The 17,737-nt window shown below is 34.6% G+C and overlaps 1 long non-coding RNA gene across 1 annotated transcript; it reads right to left on the minus strand.

The window, feature by feature from the left end:
* Positions 1-7,264: 7,264 nt before the first annotated feature.
* LOC143679373 (uncharacterized) lies at positions 7,265-15,760 on the minus strand. Its single transcript, XR_013173698.1, has 3 exons — positions 15,602-15,760; positions 13,451-13,750; positions 7,265-7,458 (listed from the first exon to the last, which is right to left on the minus strand). It is a non-coding gene; the product is annotated as an uncharacterized LOC143679373 (long non-coding RNA).
* Positions 15,761-17,737: the final 1,977 nt, after the last annotated feature.

Below are 17,737 nucleotides of genomic sequence, written 5' to 3' on the forward strand. Positions count from 1 at the left end.
AAATTATATGTCTCCAAGGCAACTGCTAATCATCTCTTCTTGGACATTTCCTACATGGTCTGCACAAAGTCATTTACTAATTAGTCCCTCTCTCCAAAAGAATTTGATTAGTAAATTGTCTGAAATATAATTATATAAGCATTACTTAACTATTTAAAATCAAGATACAATGAATATTTTCATGGTAGAAAAAAATCTGCTTTAAAATATGAGTCCATAGAAAACAGTCAAGAAAACTGCATAATCATGGGATTTAGCAGCCTTATCAGTCAGCCTATTAAAATAAAATCGATGATCAGATGTAACCGGACGTGCACACATCCATGTATGTGCACCCATGTACATGCACCTGCACACATGCATGCATACATATATTGGATACTCTGAAATGTTTAGGTGATTCAGTGTACAATGTGATGATTTTTTTGTTTTTATTGGTTTGAACTTATATCACAAAACAAAAGAAAACAAGAACAATGCTTATGTCAATTTTTTGCTCTGTTTTACAAAATAAGATTTATGTGATTCTACTTTCAAAATGTTTTACTTCTTTAATAATCTCCCTTGTTTCCAACAATTCAGAGTAACTTTAATAACTATATTCAATTTGATATCACTCTTCTTTAATAGCCTATTTCAACAATGGGTTGCAAGCTATATACCATTCCTGCTTCTAATTGTTTTATACTATACGCATAGGTCACTATAACTAACTGGAGCTTTTTTTTTTTTTTTTTTGCATGGGCAGGCACAGGGAATTGAACCCAAGTCTCTGGCATGGCAGGTGAGAACTCTGCCACTGAGCCACTGTCGCACTGCCCCTAACTGGTCTTTTGAAAACACAAAGTGGTGACTATTACAAGAGCTGTCTGAAGAAACTTTCTTGCTTCTTTCTCACCTATCAGTCATCTGGGAAAGGATATAAACTAATTGTTATACCAGTCATTTATTCCTGAGCAAAATTTAAAAAATCCAGTTCACGTAAGTTATGTATTATTTATACAATGTAATCATCAAAACAATTTTAATCATCCAGAATCCCCTCTCAAATTGCTACCAAGAACTTGAAGTCATGAGTTCTAGTTAAGCTGAACACTCTTTTTCAACTGCACTTTCCATCACAAACTACTGTGAAAAAAATAAAGTGAGAAGGATTTGTGTAGTGAGATATGAATGAGTGTGACTGAAGCGCAGTGCAACACTAAGATGAGAGAACGATTTAGGAGGGAGGCTACTTACAAAGATATGCTGAGCAGTCAGACCAAAAGAAAGCCACTTTCAAAGATCATGCATGACTCAGATTCTAAGGGTTGTGGTGGCTCAGAGTCCATAACAGCTAAATAAGTTTAATTTTTTATCAACTCTGCCCAACAGTTATAGCCACAAACTTCGTGCCTTCGTAGGAAAGTAGTGATCATTGCCAAGTGTGTGACATAATTGATGGTTCATTGCTATGCACTATGTTATGAAACATGTCTCTGAATCATGTGTCAATGACAACAGGGAAACCAGAGAACAAGTTGCTTTTCCCCAACCTGCACAGTGGTAGCAAAATTATGCTGTACATGCGGTTAGTCTGAATTAAACATAGTGGTAAAATGTAAAGGACAGATCCCTCTATAAGTAAAAACCCAAAAAGTTTGTACCATTCACTGAGAGATAAAGAAGATTATAGGTTTCCAAGGGCTGGAGCAGGATTGTTGGGAAGTAATAGGGAGTTATTGCTTATTAGGTATAGGATTTTAATGTGGGGTATGGAAAAATTTTTGGTAATGGATGTTGGTAATTATACCCCACATTTTGAATATAATTAATGCTACTGGATTGTACACTTGAAAGTGGTTAAAATGGGAAATTCAATGTACTATACATGTTACTACATTCAAAATGTAACATTTTTGCCAAATACAAATGCAAACTCTCCAAATCAATCAGCAAGTATGGAATAAGCATTCCTTATCAATAAGTCATATTTTAACATCTTCTGGTAACATCTATATTATTTTTTATCTACTTTATTTTTCTCCTGTATTCAATACTTTTTATTTTTCAAATATTATCAATATTTATTCACTTTAAATCTATGCATTTTACATGAAGAATGCATTATATGTCATTTCTCTTTTTATTTTCTGTATATACAAGTTTTTAATATTGCAACAATAAATTTTGAACTTATTTCCCCAGGCAAATACATAGTATTTAAGTTGCATTTTGAATTTAATAGACATTTGTGGATTTGCCTTGTAGCCTGACAAAGACTTTTAGTGTTTGCTGTCTGTCCCCAAAATTGATCCACTGAATTCTGAGAATTAAGTGACCAAGCTACTTACAATCAAACCTGGGAAAACTGAAATGCATACTCTTGTTTTGGGCTTTCATAAAAGTTAACCTTTAAACTTATTCAGTAAAATGGATCAAAGCAGCACACCTACATATGCTATATTTTATTTCCCAGATCTGAAATGTCCCATTGTGTATTGTGTGTTTCTTTTAATGGGCTTATGTAAATGGAGCTGCAAACTGTATTTTACTTTGTAAGGGCTATCCTTACATGTCTCCTCCTTCACTCCCCACACAAAGGAATTAATTGTGATAAGCTAGCTATGCCTTCAAGTGTTTAATTGTTCCACTTAGTTTTGCAATTCATCTAACAATGTAGCATTTCTATTATTTTGCTATTTGGTGAAAAAAATTTGGTCTCTAGAGCTTCAACTTCTCCCATCCTACCATAATAACACCTAGTTCTAAGATCAAGAAACCAAGACGATTTTTCTCTTAATTGCTGAGTATGACTATTTGAATAGCATATTCGAGATGGAAAAGTACTCATACTCATTGGGTGAATATAGAGGCTGCATGGGGAGATGGAATCAATTCCAAAATTCACTTTGACTAGAAAATCATAGTGGTTTTCTGCTGAATCACAAGATATTCAGAAGTAGACCACTCAGAAGTAGATGGCTCAGAGACATAGCTGGCAATCAATCAAATATCTAGAATTATTTCTACTCTGAATGAATATTTAACTTGATAAAAAGGACTACTGGGTCTCTGACCTTAATCAAGTCTGGAGATGGATCAGGTGAAGGCTCATAACTTTCCAGTTAGATGACTCATGTACTCGTGCCTGTTCTGTTTACATTAGACCTAGATTTACGTGTTGATTATGCAAAAATAAAATCATGATCTTAAATGGTTTGTCATCTCATTCTGTTCTGAAAATCATAAGATTTATTAATCACCACCAATACCTCATTGTGCCAAAATATTCTAATTATGATTCCAGCCCTGTTGCCTATTTGGTAAATATGTCCACCTTTCCTATAGGTATGAGTGGCTGCTTCTTGGTTGCTCACACTCTAGGATTCCATCTTTCCCAGGCATATCAATGAATCCATTTGAAGAGGTCACACCTTCAATCTTGTCCTATATAGTATTATCATCACAGTTTTTCAAAGGCTTGTTTCTCATGTCATTGTGAATGAAATATTTTCTTGAAACAGCAGGCAATATTATAGGATGATAAAACAGGTTAAATGTAACAACTTCCTTCTAACGTTTTTATCTCCTCAAGTTTTGGAGGTTCTTCCACTCTAGCAGAAAGAGAAATTACAGGCCACACAATTTATATTATCATAGATTAAGTTTGAATAAACTATTCTATCTACTAACCAAGCAAAGAGAGAAAACCATTCTCAGCTGCATACACTAGGGTATAGAATTCATAATCTTTGGTAATTTTCTTAAGCTTTCATTTCCATAAGGCAGCTCAATCAAATATTTTGCTTTATTTCATTGATTTCATATCCATTCTCTCTTTGTTCTGAAGATAATAGTAATATAGTACCCTTTTATCTGTAAACTCTATTCTCGATCAGATATTTCTTTGTCCAATGAGTGGCAGTTTGAAATTTCAATGCAATGAGAAATTGTAGAAGTAGGGATAGAGAGAGATGTAATCTGTTGCAGATGTCTGAGAAAGACATCTTATTACAAAATAAGTAGGAATATCCTTAAAAAGAAAGAAGAGAGGATTCTTATACTGGGAAGGAAGGCCCAGTGGCATTGGGAGGTTGTAATAGTCCGCATCATTAAATTCCATACAGATGTCTTCATTTACTTAGCAGGGTTCAATTCGCCCCAACTAATTTTCAGATGAAAGACCTGGTGAAACTGGGCACTGAAAATGCATTATAACTCAACTACCTGCAGGATTAGACTTTGTTCCTGGTTTTGTTCACATACCTCACAGAGCTACAAAATAATAATAATAATAATAATAATAATAATAATAATAATAATAATAATGTAAGTTATTGAAGTCAGTCTGGTCTTCTGAGAATATTTTAAGCTAATACTTTCAATCTTTGAACTTGTCATTTTTTAAAACTCTAAAAAAATTGTAAGAATAATTCATTTACCAGTTCTTACATGCATTTTCACTCTAAGGCTTTATCATAGCAGCTATCATATTTGCTAAAGTTCAGCCTTCAATAAGAACTTCATTTTATGCTCCAAATATGATGATTAAAATAATTTTTTTTGTCACTGTATAATATGAATAGCTAATATCCTATCCACAAAGCCAAAGAACAGTTGAACATCTTCAAATCTAGCTAGATAACCAAACCCAGATCTCCTTATGGTTGAGTGTTGCTAAAAAAAAAAAAAAAAAAAAAAAATCATGGTACAATTATTCTATTGGTCAGGCTAGAGATGAAAATAAAATCCATTTGAGATAAATTTAGAATTATGGATTTATCTCATATTATTAAATAGCTTGCTGAATCATTCAGATGACTGGAGAAACGTATTCTACCCTGAGCTTTCTACTGATGAAGCCACACCTCTGAAATGGGTTTCCCTAGAAGTTACTACCTGTCACAGTTAGGAGTTGAAGAATCAAGAGTCCTGCCAAAGTAGGAGATTCCTGCTACAGCTACTGACTCCAAATCCATGACCATTCTGCTATAATCAGAAAGTTATCCGGTAAATTGGAAAGTTGGCAGCACCTCACCGCTTCTGGCATAATCTACAAAATGTATGCCTAGCACTGTTCCTTTGTCCCCATTTGTCTCAGTTCAAAAGCTAAATTTATTGGGATTCTATCTTACTGATGAAATCTCAAATCAAAGTAAGATTTTCCAATGGGTTCTGAAAACTAAAGTTTTTAGTGTTCCAGTTACTGCATATTAGAAGGTAATGCTGAATGTTTTAAATGAGATATTCTTAAATTATTTCCAAAATTTTAAAATCTCTCACCAACTAGTAGAGTCTTCTCATTTCTCTTCATTATTGTACATTCACACCCTTCCTTTATTTTAAATACTAACAACAATTTTCCTGAATTTTCTGGAAGTAAGAAAATTAAAATACACGCTCAATTCACTGAACCCCTATAAGACAACTTCAAAATTGATGACTTCACCAAAATTAATGACCTTAAATTTTCTGGAAGAATCATCTGAGCAAATTATTTGTATTATGTGCCTTAATTATTACACTGGATGCCCTACAACTCACTGCCCTATAAGTACTTTGGGGAAAGAGTTATGCCAAATTTCAATATGTCAAGCTGTGATTAATCAACTTTGTTCCCCAAAAGATTAAATTACTACTGCAAAAGGTCAATAAATGCTAATGATTGTTATCTGAGCTTAGAGCTATGAACAGAATTCTTAAAAAATGATTTAGAAAAAAGGAAAGTCATTTTGGAATAAATGAGTGCAAAGTTTGTTGCTTTTACTGGTAAAAACTTTTAATTTATGATTCAAGAGACAATTACTGAATATCTGCTTTTTAGAAGATGTTGTTCAATGAAGAACTGAATTACTCCTATGAAATAAAATTTGGTGTCCATTCTCACTGAAACCGAATGGAAAGAAATTAAAACTGCATTTTTTCAACCAGCATTTACTACTATTGTTCAACCAGCATTTACTACTATTTAATACTGGGGCACTAAAACGAAGAAAGTAGAAAGAAGATGCTTCTGTTGTTCAATAATAATAGACTTGAGAAATACTTTTGTTAATTCTCATCTATACTGTGTTATCTGAATAAGATTTTAAACCATTCCCAAATGAAGAAATGGGGGCTCAACAAGTTATTATTGTCACAAAGTCAGAGTTTTTTTTTTTTTTTTTTTTTTTGATCCATAGACTTTACACAGTACCAAGTTTACAAACTGATAAGCGGACATATCTTAGTACACATCAATAGAAAGAAAAAGGATTTTGAATGGCTAAATTAAACAGTGATTTGTTTTTAATAAAAACATTAAGGAAGGGGGCGGGCCGCGGTGGCTCAGCGGGCAAAGTGCTTGCCTGCTATGCCGGAGGACCTCGGTTCGATTCCCGGCCCCAGCCCATGTAACGAAAACGGAGAAACAAAATACAATAAAACAAGAAAATGTTTAAAAGATGTTTCCCTTTCTTCCTCTCTTCCTTCCTTCTATCCTTCCTTCCTTCTCTCTGTCTTTCCTTTAAAAAAAAAAAAAAAAAAAAAAAAAAAAAAACATTAAGGAAGGATATATAGAATATGTGGTGATTTTAAAAATGCCTAGATCTGTTTCAACAAGTAGAAATTTAGAGAAAAGCATGCACAAAGACAAGGCATATATGTGCATTGCACAATCAAAGGAGCAAAAGCTGTGTTAGCTATTGCTTGGAGAGATAAACAATGGAAATTTATTGGAGAATTCAGTTCCTTAATGATTGCGCATGGAAGTCCTGGAGGAAGATGGCTACCCTGAACCTATTCATAAATTCCAATGAGTTGATGGGGAGAATACCCAGGCTGGCTTCTAAGTTTAGGCAGTTCTCATGCCTGTGCAATGTGCATTTATTAAAATCACTAGTGTCAATAGTATTCCATTCAATAGAGATGGCATAAGATTTGAAACATGCTGCATGCATCAGCAACACATGACCTGTGTTCATCTCCCTGTAAAGTCAGAGACTTCTTTTCAGCTAGTTGTATTAAACACTGACACTTTTTTTTTTTAACTCTTAGGACTAGAAGAAGACAAAAACTGTGCTAGAAGTCGACCTTTATCAGGAGCGGTGTGCAAGTGAATGGTCACTGAATACAAGCTTTTGAATCGAAGTACTGTGTGCAGATAAGAAATACAGTTCTTTGCTATGTGGAACAAACCCTGATGACCAAAATACTTCCATTTCAGAGCCCTATTGATGGGGGCCATGTAAAGACCAATATCAATTGTGAAACATGCACACAACTGCTTTCTTACCTGGGGTCCAGAATGAAAGCCTCATCTTCTGAAAAGTGGAGTTCTGGGTAGGCATATTTTACTGAATTACCACCTGAGATGAATGCAGTTTCATCCATACAATTCTGTGAGTTTTCTGATCTGCCGTATCATCCCTCTGCATATCCAGGCCTCCTGCAAGGACCCAGTCAGTGAAGTGATTGCTTCAACTAAGCCAGACATTTCTGGAAGGAAAACACCACAGATCCCTCAGAATTAAACCAGTACATGGAATAGCAGCAGGCTGGCCAGTGATCCCTTCCTCTGAAAACAGCAGACTTTATTAAGCACTTTAATAAAGAAAAAGTATAAGATAGAAGAGAGAGTTGCACATTGAAATCTGTGATACACACAATATGACTTTGCTAACCTCCTCAGAAGATAGCAGCAGTTCATATATTTGCAGTCTAGAGTCTGCATTATAAATAGATAAAGGACATAAAGAGATAAAGGAAAAGGAAAAAGTGCACTCACACAGGCATACACAATCTTCCAATACCCTTCTGTTCCACCACCTTTGTGCTGTGCTTGTCATGCATTGCATTTTTAGATATTGCTTGTCCAAAACCATGGATTTATCATTACATTTTGTTCATTAAAGTCTAGATTCTCTAAGAAGTAAAAATTAGACATAAAACCAAAAACACTGCAGTCCTGGCATTTTGTAGTTGCCCATGTAGTTACATTTACTGGGATTTGTATTTCTTAATGTACTTTCAATCTACTGTCTAATGTCTTGAAGGGCCAGTCTAGTCAACTTCTTCAACTTTTCTGACCTGAGAATGTATTAACTTCTCCCTCATTTTAAATGTCTGTTTTTCAGGTTATAGAATTCTTGATTGGAATTTTTTTTTTATTTCTTTCAACACTTAATATTTTATCACCTGAGTTCTGATGAAAAAATTGATAATTAATCTCATTGAAGATCTTTTGTACATGGTGGGTTCCTACTTTTTTGCAGCTTTCAGGATACTCTTTTTGTCTTTGGCACTAAACAGATTTATATTAAGGTCTCTCAATATAGGCAACTTTGAGTTTATCCTGTTTGGAGCTTACTGAGCTACTCTGATGTGTCTTTTCATGTTTTTCCAACAAGTTTTGGAAGTTTTCAGCAATTATATCTACACATATTCTTTCTGGCCCTTTCTTTTTCTCCTTCTGGGACTCCCATAATGCATATATTGGTATGTTTGATGTTGTCCTACAGTTATTTTTAGGCTCTATTGATTTTATTCATTCTTTTTCCTTTTGCTCCTCAAGGCTGATAATTATAATTATCTTAAATTCAGGTTCATTGATCCTTTCTCTGCAAGCTGCAATCTGGTTAAGCCGCTCTGAAAATTTTTTACATTAGTAACTTTGAATTTCAATTCTTCAATATTTCTATTTACTCTTTTTGGTAGTGTCTATCTCTTTATTTAAATTTTATTTTCATAGAGTTTGTAAAAATAAATCTATCATATAATTTATCATTTCCTGATTTCCTTTAGTTCTTTGTATTTTCCTTTAGCTCTAGGCATATTTAAGAACAATTGTTAAAACTCTTTGTCTGACATGTCTAAAGTTTGGTCTTCTCATGGATGATTTCTAATGTCTTTTCTTACTTATTTGCATGGACCATCATTTCTTGTTTCTTTACATGCCTTGTAATTTTTTGCTGCACACTGGACATTTTAATATTTTAATGTTATATCACTGAAATTTAGTCACTGAGGTATCTGTTTCTTAAGCTTGTAATCATCCCATGATTTGCCTGAGATTTCCTTGAATGACAACAAGAACGACAAGTCAAGTCCCATCTCAGCCTTTTTCTTAAGAACTTAGCTATCATATCAATGGGTCTAAAAACATCTAAGGCAAAAGTATAGAGTCATCCTGGGCTTTTCTGTGCATGTGTCTTTTTGGGGACATATAGTGTGGCCATAGGAATGACTCCATTTAGATGTATCTGTATGTTTCATTTTCTTGTAACAAAGTCCTTCTTCCTGGTTCTCATGCTATATTGTGTGTCTTAATGTTTGTAATTCTTTATCCCAGTCAGCATACACTGGATTTAAACAATTTGATTGCTTTCTACAGAGCATTAGCTGCCCTGAAGGTTTCTTCTACATGCTCTAAGAAGTGAATATGGATGGATAAATCTCCTCCTTCCAGAACTGGAACTAGAAACCCACACTGAGCTGTGAAAGAAAGTTGTGAGGGGAAAATCCAACAACAGTACCATCATGTTTTCTTATGATTTCCAAATTGCTATTTTCTTGATTTAGTGCAAGAAACACAGTTACTACAACCCTTTAGTATTTCCCAGAGCTCTGCCTATTTCTGCTTACTGTTAACTTTTCTGTGGAAATATGGAAACCTAGAGCATCTCATTCTACCATCTTAGTGACATCATCCCTCAAACTTATAGGATTTTTTTACATTATATAATTTTGATGAACAAATCAAGGAAATTATAGGATTTTGATGCTATTATCAAGGTGCTATGCAATTGTTTGCTTGAAGGACAAACAGGATAATGGAAATTAACTGTAAATTTATACTATTAAACTGGGATTTCTAATGGAACTAATGATTTATTCAAAGAACACTTGAAGCAGATATTCAACCTAAAAGACTGTTAAAGAGGGATGATTAAGGAAATTTTGACTGCAATAAGTTTGGACCAAAGAATATGTTTAATAGACACTTAATTCAAACCCAGCAATATTTAGAGTATAATTGACTATCATATGTAGACAAACAGGGGGACTAAAAATACTTCTGATATTTCTAGCTTAGAAGAATGAAAATGTTTTGAATTGAAAAAAGTCTATAGAGGAAAGAAAGCTTTGGATAGGGATGATAAAAATACATCATTTGAGTCATATTTGGATTTGCTTATACAGATAGAGATATCAAGCAGGGAAGTCTGAAATTCATAAAAGTCAAAATATCAAGAGGCAGAACAGAACTTTAGACTTAGAAGCCATACATATAGTGAAGATAATGGAGGTGGTTAAAGTGAATAAAAATACTATGCAGAGTATTTTAAAAGGTGCTAAAAACAGAATTTTACAAAATTTCTATATTTAAGAATCAGGTATGCATATGACTGAGTGGGAAACTGTGACTAAATGAAGAGCAAAAGTAGAATACTAAGAAGTATTCTGAGTATGGTAAGAGGATTTTAAAAAGTGGGATAACAAGCACACTCACCACTTCTCCCTGTCTACGTGGGACATGACTCCCAGGGGTGTGGACGTTCCTGGCAGGGTGGGACAGAAATCCTGGAATGAGCTGAGACTCGGCATCAAGGGATTGAGAAAACCTCTGGAATGAGCTGAGACTCAGCATCGGGGGATTGAGAAAACCTTCTCGACCAAAAAGGGGAAGAGAGAAATGAGACAAAATAAAGTGTCAATGGCTAGGAGATTCCTGGTAGGGTCAAGAGATTATCCTAGAGGTTGTTCTTGTGCATTGGATGGATTTCACCTTGTTGTTCAAGTGTAGTGGAGAGGCTGGAAGGAACTGCCTGGGGGGGGGGGGGTAAAACTGTGTTCCAGTGGTCATGTTTCTTGGGGATGATTGTATGGTGGTGTAGCTTTCGCGGTGAGACTGTATGATTGTGGGAGCCTTGTGTCTGATGCTCATTTCGTCTAGCTTGTTGGCAGAAGAATGAAACATAAAGATGAATGGTGGGGGGAACGGATGTTAAAGTGGATTTGGAGTGGAGTGCTGGTGGTTGGTGAGGTGGAGGGGTGGGGAGTGTGGTTTGTGTGAATTTTTTCTGCTTTTTTTCCTTTTTCTGGGTGGATACAGGTGTTCTGGGAGGCAGTCATGGTGATGAATGTGCAGCTGTGTGATGATGTGAATTACTGATTATATATGTGAATGGAATGATCAAAAGTTACAAAAATTTGCATTTATTTGGTGTTTTTGGTATTATAAAAAAATAAATAAAATAGAAAGTGGGATAATTATTTTCTTTGAAAGTGCAAATACCATGGTGATTTGAATCTCTTAAGTTAGAATCAATAGTAGATTTGTAGGGACATTAAAAATCCTTTTCAAAATATGCTACTTAGAATATGTGACCCATAAGATATTCCACTCACATCAAAATGGAAATAAAAAGTCCATGCTTGAATTAGATTAAGAAAAACTACACTCTGTACTTTAGTTGGTGATTCCCTACATGCATTATCAGACACAGTCTTTAAGAAGCTCGAAAGTAGAAAACTACATGAAATTTACATTTAAATATAATACCTCAAAAATAATTTGAAAACAATCCTCTTCTTTTTTTGCATACAACCTATTAATACTTCAAAATTGCTGCATTAATGAATAAGTAGTAAATAACTCCAAGCTTAATACCATTTTTTATCATGCATAGCAATTGAGGGAAGATAGTTTTGGGATGCTGGTATTTGAGAAAGTTTTACTAGAAAGAGAAATTATGTAATGTGGACCTCACAAGGATATTTTTTCTCTAAATCAAGTAAATGAGAATGATTGGTTAAAAGGCATTTATGTAAAGAGTTCCACTGAGAAGGTAACTTGGCTGCTTTTTGCATAAGTCCGATTTACTCAATGTTTATTTTAAAGTTTAAAAGAAATACTTCTTTCATTAACATAAGTTATTATAAGATGAAGAGCTACAATATGGAAATTAATTTCAAGAAAGTATGTGAAGGAAGATTACTTTCATTTGTTTCAAGATATTGGCATGTATTATTTCCATTGTGCATTAAAAGGAAGATTAAAATTCCAAGTGAGAGAAAGAGTAACTAGAAAGAGTAATATTTATAGTAGATTTAAAGAAGTTAGATGTTTTTAATACCTTAATATTACAGAAGATCCCAGCCTTAGACCTGAACAGCGCTGACTCAAATTTTCCTATAAACATTTGCTTTCTTTTTCTGCATGGGCAGGTACCGGGAATTGAAAATCAAACCCGGGTCTCAGGCATGGCAGGCAAGAACTCTGCCTGCTGAGCCACCATGAATCGCCCCCTATGTACTTTTATTTTACTATTTCCCCACAATCTTTGATGTCATTTGCACTCTTCTAATTGGTCAGGTCAAAAAGTTCGAAGTCAACCATGTTTCCTTACTTTCTTCTGCATCCTTCATCCAATCTATTAAGAAATCATGTTGGCATAGTTACTGACAGGAGACACACAGTGATCACAAAGGTGGTTTTCCCAGGGCAAGGTGATCCATTGTATTTGGGATCTGCTGTATCTACAACTTCCCCACAAAGCAGGCACTACATAATTTGTGTTGGTGGGGGTTGCTTGCAGGCTTCCCCTGGTTAAAAAGAAATCATGTTTGATTCACCCATCCTCACCAGCCCCCTACCTAAAGCATGGTGGGAAGTTCTGGTATCCCTTGCCTGGACCACTGCAGTAGCCCCTTAAATCTTCTCTCTGCCACTTCATGATGAGGGAGAATACCTTATAACGTATTCTGAACCTTGCAACCTGAAAGATCTTTTAAAAATATGTCTTGAGTTCAAGATTCTCCAATAACTCCCCATTTCACTATTAATAAAAGAATACTTATAATGTCCATAAAATCGTTCCCAAGGCTCTACATCAGCAGGCTCTCAAGAGAGGGTGATTTTGCCCTCACTGGATATTTGGCAATGTCTGGAGCCTTTCTTGTCACATTATGGGTGCAGATAGGGAACTCTAGTGGCACCTAGTGGGTAGACCAGTTGGAAAAGCCCAAAAACGCTACTAGAATGCATATGATAGCCTTCTAAAACTAAATACAATCCAACCCAATAGTGTTGCGGTTGAGAAGCCCTGACACATTGGTGGACACCCTTTCTTTATTTAGATTCCATCTCCTTACTAATCCATCGCCTGGTCTTTACTCACTCCACATAGACACTCTGTTTTCCTTGCTTTTCTCAAACACTACAGGCCCCTCTTTTATTCACACATTGTACTAGTTTTTGCCTCTACCTGGAACCCTTTTCACCCAAATATCCAAGTACCAAATTCCTTTTATCATCTTCAAATCTTGTTCAGATGACATCTCTTCAGTGAGGCCAATACTGACATCATCCTTAACATGTTGATGGCCCCAAGACTTACAGTGTGCTTTCTCTGGTCTACTAATTGATTTTATCATAACCCTTAACATCTTCAAACATATTATATACTTAACATATCAATACACTTACAGTGATGTTTTGTCTTCTTCTGCCAAAATATAAGCTCCTTGATGAAGGACATCTTGATCTGTTTTGCCAGCTGATTTGCCCCAAACATCTTCCACAGACCAGGTACTCACATATTTTTTCAACATAAGTAATTTAGTTTCATTTCATTCCTTTTACTTCCAAATAAATTTAGAGTATACCTTCTTACTAGATTATATAAAAAGATGGTGATTTTTGTCTTTCATCTGGGTTGACTTGATTTGTGGCTAAACATATTCCAGCTTGTTTACTTTCACTTCTCCCTGCAAAATGATGAATTTCCTAGAAAAGACATTATAACTTGTTTTTCTCCAATGTTTACGTATGGGGAAAAATGGTCAAAGTTTAAAAACAAAGGGATTACTATTTTTTAAGTTCAAGCCAAAAAGATTAGAACCCATAAAACTTCTTTGTCAATTATTTAGTAGACTTATCCCTTTAAAAAGTCCAATGTTCTAAATCAATTGTCAGAAATTTTGCATTTACATATTTATATATCGGTAGAATAGCTCCATGTAGGTCATTGCTACTGCAGTAGGAGACAAAGCATTTGGATATTGGAGACTGATTAGCTGCTAGGCTGTGCTTGTTAACAGGCGGAACCATCAGTGAAGATTATATTTGCATATTTCTTTTCTTGTCCAGGTTGACACACATTTCTCTTTGCCTGTCTAATGCTATTATCATGTTTGAACATTCTTGTTCTGGGAATTAATTTTCCAAGGTGTTCTGTTTGCTCTACTTCTTCATCCTATTTTTGCTTCTTTTAAAATATATCTATATGATTCTGTCATTAACTAGTTAATTGCTCAAAATTGTGTTTTCTTTGATGATGTTAGTTTTTACTTTGAGTTTTACACAGACTTCTTAGAAACGAAATGGTTATGCTTTGATGAAAGAATGCCATGCTCTTTCTAGTATTTATAATTTTGCTATTCTCTTTGTGCAACTTTAAATAGCATGTTTACTACTCCCAAAACATTTATAATTTGTTTATTTTTCACCTAACACTTTCTACTCTGACTTCTACTGTAGGCAACTATACCTATACAGCTGGCATCAAACACAATATATATTAGTCCTTATAATTACTACCTACAGAAAATTTTTACATGACTATAAAAAATGCATCTGCAATGAAAATATGCATATGAATAAAAGTTTAAAATATGTAATTGATGCTTACACTTTAATAAGAATGTTTTCAAGGATATTAGAGGAAGGAAAAATGGAAAAGTGAGTGAGAGAAATTTCACTCTCTGATATATTCTCTCTGTTCCCAACACTTAACAATGATAAAGAAAATATAAAAGTAAAAACAAGACATCACACCCTCTCTGAAAATACAAAATAATAATCTCCTTTGATCAGAAATTTAAAAAGAATCTCAATATAATACCTACAGTTAAGGGCACCATCCTGTAGTGCTCTGGATTTTGAGATGGGCAAAGATGGTATGTTTTGATTCTTACAAGTTAAAGGGGACTAAAAATATTCCACTCTAAAGAAACTATTCCTAAGGACTGAAGAGGGTGAAAACAATGTTTTGTCCACACATGTTTAGACTAGATTGAGAGATTCCAACTCAAATCCATAATTTTGTAAGAAAAGATAAGAAATAGTGGTGGAATTGAGGAAGGCATTACTTAGATTTCCAGGAGGACTCCTCAGTTCCAAAAACTGCAGACCATATATTAGGAATGGTAAATAAAAATAAATTTATACCAAATGAATTATAGTATTTATGAAACATCAAGGATAAAAAAGGAAAAATCTTAGAATCTCCCAGAAAAGAACAGATTACATACAAAGAAGAATATCTGACTGAACAGAAATCTTTTAGAGTGGCACAGATGCCATGAACAATGGAGATGCATTGTCTAATTCCTGGAGAAAAATCCCTGTTGTGATCCCCCTCAGCCCCATCACTATTCCACCTTGAGCTTCTATAGCACCTATCATGTAGTATTTGTTTACTTCATTTTTAAATTAGTAAGTATCAAGTGAAACATTCAGTTTCACCTGTGTAGAGACAACTATGACATCAAATTTATAATTTTGTGAGGCATGAACTAGAGTACTGAAAAGGGAGTGGTAGAGAAGTTAAACTTTTACACTGCATGCGGCATGTACCTCTCAGCATGGCTTCACAGTTATTCTTTTGCCATTGCTTATGCTTTAGCAGTAGATGTCAATTTGCTTTGGGGATTTATCTCCAAAATCAGTAGGGAGATAAAAGAAATGCCAAGGTTTTACAATACTTTCCTACATGTCATGAGGCATACAAGTGAATAATACATCTTCTCTGAAGAAGGCAAGAAGTTCAGTTATTTATGTGACAATACATTAGAAGTGAAAAGTAATGTTCTAGAATTCAAATGATGTAACAGTCAAATTGCCGCTCACATATGTGTATGGATATTTACAGATTAATATTTATGCACATTCACACACATATACATATTCATCTATGTAATCTCTGTATATATAATATCTCTTTTTCTTTTCTGTTTTGCTATCTTGCTGGGATTTCTGAGGAGGTAGTACATTTCTTTGGTTTAAAAGCCTAATTTGTTGATAATATGATTGTGGAGGAAATTCAGAAATCAAGTACTCAGTGTAAATCTGAAACACCTGCAGATTCAAAGTTAGCGTTACCTCTTTGAGCAGCTGAGAAACCTGTTGATTGCTAAGGAGAGAATATGGATAATATATAATGGAAGAAAATAGTTTTAAATAGCACCTCTTTCCATACTAGTTCCAAAACAAAGAACTATAATAGTTATTGGTATTTATTCCTTGTTTTAATATGAATATTTGGGAGCATATATTAACCATTTTGTTTCTTTCCTCTCTCAGTCCCCTGCCATTTGACATGTTTTAATGGAGTTAATTGTGTATCCCAGGAAATTAAGTTACTGAAAATATTAAAGGGAGAATATGACTCAATAAGAATAATAAACAGCTATATAGACAGATAAAAGAACAGTGACTTTTAGGGAGACTGTTAGTGTGTTTTCAATTGTGCAAAAATGATTATTTCACATTAGGCAGATGAATAATTTTGCTATTGACTTTATTTGGAATTTAAGCGTGGTTAAATGTGGTGCATATTGCTGTCAAATCGGCAAGGGAGGAACCTTAGTGGATTTGAGGTGTGTCAATTTAGCTAAAGTAGGATTGAGCATTCTCAGAACATCCTTGACGGCATAGTTGCAGGTTAGTGTGACCCACAGGAAGCATTTTGCACACAATTGGATGGCAGAAGTAAAAACTCTGCGAAGTAGCAGACTTTTTAATGCTTTCTTTTTAAATGCTTTTTTATGTTTGGAAGCTCGGTACAGGGCATCAAGAGCTATTACAACCCATGCATGTTGCTTCTAATCTATAGCCTCACTAGGTCTCAACAACTCTGGGACTAGTCAGATGTTTCAGCATTTCAGAACCCTAGGCAGGCATGTGCCACACCCGAGGCAGCTGCTGGATCCACAGCCCCTTCAGTTTCTACAACTCCTGGGCCATGTGTGTGATGAAGAAGCACCAGCTGCTCCTGCGAGTTCTTTGAAATTCTGCAGATTATCAGAGAGCAGTGTAGGTTCCAGCTTGTCCTCTCAGTTTCCACTTGGTCCATGGTCCTCTCCACATTACAACCAGATAGTTCTCCAACTGCCCACTTTGATAACTAGATGCCAAGCACCAAAACAATAGCAAAAGTCAAACATGAATGTTTAACCAACTCTCACAATTGCAAAAAGAAAAAAAAAAGTCAAATCCTTATAATAAATCCCTTCATTTATCATTCTTGGTAATTCATCTTCTTTCATGAAACCTGACCGATACCATTCTTGAAGTTCAAATGGTGAAGTAACTATATTATACAATGAAGTAATACGTGCATATGTGTGTGTCTTTTGCTGAGTATTATTTGTTAATTGTTTTGCTAGACACTCCCAGAAGTTGGTGTGTCCCATGTTACTAGAATGATTCAAAGGTAAAATGTACTGGAAATATTATAGAAGAAATTGATAATTCAGATGCCCTTATATGTAATCTGCATGCCAACTGCACCTAAATCATACCTGGGCTCTGATGTTTGTTAAACTGAAAGTATATGAGTTAAATTTTTAGTTTGTCTATAAGAAAAAAAAAGGAACACAGAAAAAATAAATAGGATGCTATATAAAACTAATGGCAATATTAAGAATGACTGTTTCTTATAGAACTATAAGTAAATAATGAAGATATTTTCAATTCAAACTATATTAGAAT

Source organism: Tamandua tetradactyla, chromosome 4, assembly GCF_023851605.1.
Source record: "Tamandua tetradactyla isolate mTamTet1 chromosome 4, mTamTet1.pri, whole genome shotgun sequence".
In the NCBI taxonomy this organism is placed as follows: domain Eukaryota; kingdom Metazoa; phylum Chordata; class Mammalia; order Pilosa; family Myrmecophagidae; genus Tamandua; species Tamandua tetradactyla.